Source organism: Solanum pennellii, chromosome 6 (genome assembly GCF_001406875.1).
Source record: "Solanum pennellii chromosome 6, SPENNV200".
NCBI classification, from domain to species: domain Eukaryota; kingdom Viridiplantae; phylum Streptophyta; class Magnoliopsida; order Solanales; family Solanaceae; genus Solanum; species Solanum pennellii.
In genome coordinates, this window is record NC_028642.1 from 7,826,793 (window position 1) to 7,833,739 (window position 6,947).

The following is a 6,947-nucleotide window of genomic DNA, read 5'->3' on the forward strand; positions in this document are numbered from 1 at the left end:
TGAAAGTGAATTTTAGATTGTATGTAGCAGTTAATTGTATAGTATGAATTATGTATAAACATTGTATTAAGTTTGTATAAATTTAAAATTTTGTTAGTGCATATATAATTGAATTGTATATAAATTGTGTATGAGGTGTGTATTAATTTTGTATAAACATTGTATTAAGTGTGTATTGAACAGTGTATTAATTGTGTATTAAATTATAATAGTGTATAAACGTTGTATTAAGTGTGTATTAAATTTAAACTTTGTTATTGCATATATAAGTGAATTGTATATAAAATGTGTATGAAGTGTGTATTAATTTTGTATGAACAAATTTACAATTTTATTATGGGATGCACTGAATGTACTTTTAATGTTGTGAAACAGGGAAACACGTCGACTTTGAGATGGAGGGCATCCTATACGATACTTCTACTCTTTATACTGGTTTAGTTAATGCTATAGTAACTCAGCTAAATATAGAAGAAAATATAAATTCTGTTGAGATAAAGTATATAGTTAGCGAAATGTGTCCACCTATAAAAATTCATAATGATGTTGGGGTAAAGGTTTATCTAGATCAGATGAGGGTGAATTTGGATTTTTTATAAAATATCCATTATGCATCACTTTAAAAGATTGTGAGCAGTATAACGAATGTCATAGAATTATAGTTAATGATAGAATAAATTCCGATGTTAGATTATCACAGACTAACATAGATCTATACTCCAACAATTCTATCCGTTTGATCGGAATGGATTTAGACGGAGTTGTCAATGATAATAGTGAAAATGATATAATATGTGATCATTCTAACCTATTTGTAGCTGATAATCAGATTTATAATAATAAAGAAACCCTTAAGGAGGTTATGAGGCATGTTGGACTTGTTGAGAAGTTCAGCTTTCGGGTTGCGCGTTGTAATGCATCTAAGTAAGTTTAAAATTATTTTTTATTTTTTATTTGTTTTGTTACAATGTATATATTGTAATGTATATTTTCTTAAATTTTGTAGCAGTTATCACCTGAATTGAATTTCTAAGACTTGTTCTTGGATGATGAGGGCATCTAGTTTGAATAAATCGAGTTTATTCAAAGTTAGGAAGTATATTGCTCAGCATACATGTTCTGTTAGAGAAAGAGTTTATGCCAGACGTCAAGGGATAACTGACGTTGTAGCTGTCTTGATAATGGAGAAGTATATTGATCCATCTAAGGTATATACTCCAAAAGATGTAGCTGATGATATGTTGAAATTGCATGGAGTTTCTTTGACATACATACAGGCATGGAGAGCTAAAGAAAAAGCAGTAAAGTTGGTGCAAGGAGATCCAGCAGAATCTTATGCAAGATTACCTGGTAATTTCGAAAATAAGGATAAATTAAAACATTTGTCATTGTGTTGTACTGTAACAGTTTCGTGTATTATTTATGTATAAAATATGTATAATTTATATATGAATTGGACTGTTATTTTCAGGTTATTTTTACATTTTGGAGCAAACATATCCAGGATCTGTTTTGAAAATAAAAAGGAATGAAGGTGATACATTTTTATATGCATTTGTTGCTTTAGAAGCTTGTATTAGGGGCTGGGAATATTGTAGGTCAATTGTAGTTGTTGATGGTGCGGCATTAAAATGTTCATATGGTGGTACAATGTTAACTGCAAGCACATTGGATCCGGGAGGTAAATTATTAGCCTATTTAATTTTCTAATTATATAATATAATGAAAAAATATATGAATGATATTTCTGATTTGTGTGATATTTTTTTTTAAATTAATGAGCAGGTCATATACTTCCGTTGGCGTATGCGATAGTAGATTCTGAAAATGATGCTTCATGGACATGGTTCTTTGAGCAGTTTAGAGAAGCATATGGAGTTAGACAAAATATGTGTTTTATGTCAGATAGAAATGAAAGCATATGGAAAGGGACGACAAATGTATATCCTGAATCAGAACATTATGCATGCATATGGCATTTATCAGTCAATGTGTTGAAGAATTTCAATAGAAATACTGAAGATTTGAAGATTTTGTTCTTTTCATTGGCAAAAGCTTATACAAAACAACAGTTTAAGACAATTATGGGAAGAATAGATCAGATAGATACGCGAATACGACCATACTTGTTTGATATTGGTTATAGCAAATGGTCAAGAGCTTACTCGAATTGTAAGCGCACATGGACCATGACTTCAAACATCGCGGAGTCATTGAATAATGTTAACAGATTAGCACGGAGGTTACCGGTGATTTCACTTCTTGAGTTTATGAGGGTGACAATTCAGAGGTGGATTCACAAGCATAATGAGGAGGCTGATAAGACTACATCTAATCTGACAAAAAAATATGATGTTTATCTACAGAAAGTATTACGTTTTCGTGCAATATGAGGGTATGTGTTTCACTGTATTGTATATTTAATTCTTAATAATCTGCAGCATGTATAATTTATTTATTTTTTACATAGGTGATACCTTCAACTGTTGATCTGCATGCTGTAGCTGAAGGAGCAAAGAAATACATAGTAAATTTGAACACAAGGATGTGTAGTTGCGGAAGATTTCAACATTATGAGATACCGTGTGGTTATGCAATTGTTGTTCTCCGGTACAGGAAGTTACATGAAGCAGATTTCTGTTCTGCTTTTTATAGCCTCAAGAATTTCAAAGATGCTTATGCCATTCCTGTCGAGCCTATCCCGTCCGAGAGTACATGGGATATACCAAGTTATATTTCAGATCCTAAAATGATGCCGCCTGGTCCAAAAAGATCAGCGAGAAGACCCAAATTTGAACGGTGGAAGGGGTTCGCAGATGTGAAATTCAAGAGGACAAAAAGCACATGCAGTAGATGCCATCAGGTTGGACACAATAGGAAGACATGTTCAAATTATCCTGTACAAAAACAATGATTTCGTACTGTTACATCTGTGTTTTTGAGGGTTTACATTGGTATAACATGTTTTTTATTGAATCATATTACTTTTCATACAAATGTCATACATTGTATATACAATTGTTCATATATTAACAAAATGTTAACATTAATAAGTCATATAATCATATAACATTTATACAGTTATTACATAATGAATGGGGACTACATACAAAATTTATACATTTATACATTCAATACTTGCATATAAAAAACAATGTATGTTTATGTTCTACATATCAAATTATAATATGTTATAATTCATACAGTTTTCATACATTATTTATACCAGTAATATAGGTACCATTTGTTTCTGTTTGTATTTTGAAAAAATATATTTGAAAATATACAGTATTCATATATTATTCATACAAAACAATTGTATATTTATTCATAATGTCGTGTTGAATCATATGTCAGTACTAATTTCATATAATTTTCATACGTTATGCTTGTAAGAATTTATATTATATAATTCGTACATTTTTCATACATAATTCATACCAGTAATATAAGTAACATCTGTTTCTGTTTGTATTTGAAAGTGTATATTTTAATATAGTATTCACGCAAAACAAATTTATGGAATAATTTAACATTACATATTGAAAAGTGCAATTTATACAAAACTCATTATCATTTATCATTTAAAAAACATATATTGAAGCAGACTGTCATTCATATAATTTTCATACATGATTCATACAGTGTTCATATATTTTAAAGTGAGACACAATTAGTAATAATCAGTAATAATTTATATAAAACCATCAGTATTCATAATAAAAAAAATGGGAAATTACATAAATTGTTCATAAGTTAAAAAAAACAAGTCATTCAAAAAAATGTACATTGTGCCATGAAGACTTCTACTTCCTGTTACGGAATTTTGGAGTAGGATAATTGGTGGTGTCCATAACTTGTTCTTTATGAGTTCGAGGTCCACCCTTCTTGCTAGCAACTGTTCCTGTAACTTCACTTTCACTTATTGCGCCTTCATCATTCTTTGATTTTGCATAATGCCAAAGTAATGTAGCATATCTTTGATGATGATATTTTGAATCAATATCAATATGTGATATATCAAAAACACCATTGCTCATGTATTCGGCAAATAGAGATGTGTATAGACCACAATCACTGTAAAAAAATTGAAAAAATAAAAAAATTGTAATGAATATATAGCAATTTCAATTTAAAATGAATAAAAAATAATGTAAGAAGTATACATACTTTGAACTTTCTTCTTGTTGAGGAACATGTGTAACATTCTTGATACTTAGAGGTTCAGAGTGAGACTTTTGTTGATAATCAGGGAGATTATTTGCATACAAATCAAGCATTTTGCCATAAAACTCTGTGCTCGTCAGAAATAAAGGAATCATGGTTGCAAGTTTATCAACAGCTTCTTTAACTTTCCTTGAATGAACAGATCCTCCCATCATGGAATCATATACATATAGACATCTACTTTTGATTCGGAATACAACAAGAAACCAATGGAATTTGTCGTTGATGTTGACTGGGATGATTACTTCGTCAACCCTATCCCACGGAATGTTAGCAAGCAGCTTATATCCTCTAATGCATTGTCCAACATCATGGTCCGGTGATATGCATCTCATGTCACATTCTGACTGTCTCCACTGTTTCTCAATGTTATCAATCCACGCCATAAACCAACAATCAACAGTACTGTAAGAAGTGACTGTCTGGGAGTATTTTGCCTTCTTTCGGAGATAATACATTATTGTATTAATATGCTGTTTTAAAAAAAACATCCCTATTTGATTCATTCACTGTTCACACATATTTCATACAAAAAATATTCATACATATATCACTGCAACTCAAAACCATAATAATTAATTGAAAAAATGTCTTACCCCGTCCTCCCAAGGTCTGCCCGGTTGACTCATTATGTGAAAAAAATCCTTTTCTCCGATTTTGACAACGCCAAAGTCCATTTGAGGATGAAATGTGTTTTTAACCTTGGAATATGCTGCTTTCCTGTATATATTTAAAAATGTGTTATATTAATTTTGGAGTTTAGAAATTAAATAAAATAATTTTGTTCATCCTACAAATTACCTGACACGCCTGCTTGACACATCTTTGAAAATCCATTTATTGAACTCCTCAATCAGTTCAACTGTAACATCAAACCCAATGTGATTTTGTAATGGATGTTTGATTTGAAAGAATGTAGGTACTCTATTTGAACTGCTTTCTCCTTTCGACATTCTGATATAAGGAAAAGAATCGTATTTTCCCACATTCTTGTGTCTTGTTCGCACATTTGGAGTCGTGGAGGCATTAAGAATCGGATCAAGTGCAATTATTTGTGTCATGGTAAAATCAAGATAATCGTCCAATGTTGGTGGTTTTGATTTTGACGTTGTAGGTGCGTCAACATTTAAACAATCATCAGTTGACTTTTGAGCTTCATATACATGAAAAATAGTTAAATTAAAATAATTTCTTCAATTTTCATTTATGTGATAAAAATGAATATATCGTACCAACTGTGTTTGAACTTTGGACTTGTTGTCCAATTGAAACTGTAGGCATATCTGTTGGATCAGATTGTGCAGCATGATGGTTGGCGTTGTCCTGAAAAAAATTTTTAACTAATTAATACAAATTCCATACATGATTAATACATAACATTTACATATAACTGATGAATATATACATAATTCACATATATGCTGTGTTGTTATATTTGTTCATTTAATAGTGAAAACATGTGATAATAATATAAATAAACAACTATTATGAAAACATCAATTTATATGTTTTCCACACAATATTCATACATAAAATATACATATATATCAATTTAATACATCATTTTTCATTAATCATGTGTAATTTTAGAAATACAAATTTCATACATGATTAATACGTAACATTTATATATAACTGATGAATATATACAAAAGTCACATATATATATGTATGATGTGTTGTTATATTTTTTCATTTAATAGTGAAAAAGAGTGATAATAATATAAATAAACAACTAGTATGAAAACATCAATTTATATATTTTTCAAACAATATTCATACATAAAGCATACATATATATGTATACCTCTGGTTGTTCTTCTGGTATTTGTTCTCCTCTTGACAATCGAATCTCATCAATTATCAGTTTGGTGGAGTTATCAACATAACTCTTGATATCAGCCATGTGCTTGTGAACCTTATCGGTGTACATAAAATTTTTTATATATAAATAGATTATAAAGTAATTATATTAATTATTTAAAAATATGTTGGAACTTACAGTGATTTTGAGTTCTTTCAACTCTGCCTTAACCTGTTAATTAAAAAAAATAAGTATTTGATATGTATATTGTAATTTCAAAAAAGACTATGTTAATTTGAATTTTTTACTTGTACCTCTGCAATATCAGCTTTCAATTCTTCAACTTTATGTTCACTATCAACAGCACGATTTTCCGATGATCTGTGATTTTCTGAATCATGGTGGCTGCTGGACTGATTTAAAATGGTTTCGTCCATGAGATTTAACTCTTCTTCAGAGAAAACAATATTTCTGAACTTATGCTGCAGCAAAAAAAAATGTATAATGTATAATGATGTATAATGAATGTAATAACATTGTAAGAAAAATACCTGATTGCCATGTGTTCTGAAAATTGTTTTCTTCAAATCGTCAAAAAAATGACGTCATTAGGTGTCTTCCAATTCAGGATTCTCGGTGTGCGATTTGAAACACGTATAGCAATTGTGTTGTCAAATGGATGACAACACTCATAAAACCATATCTGCAATGCTATGTGGAACTGGCTGAATTTGAATAACGATGGATTTTTTTTAAATTTTTGATTGCATGCTTTGAGTGTTAAATTAAAACACTCATTTGCCCAAGGGAATGTGGCATACTGTCCAGACTCGACCAAATCAAAATACAATTTTGGAATTGTTGTTTTTGAAGGGTCTGATGCAGTCAGAAATGAAGAAATAAAGTACAAGATCCC

The 6,947-nt window shown here is 30.0% G+C and overlaps 1 pseudogene; it reads left to right on the forward strand.

The window, feature by feature from the left end:
• The first annotated feature begins 453 nt into the window (after positions 1–453).
• Positions 454–1,710, forward strand: LOC107022088 (annotated as a pseudogene).
• The last annotated feature ends 5,237 nt before the right edge of the window (positions 1,711–6,947 follow it).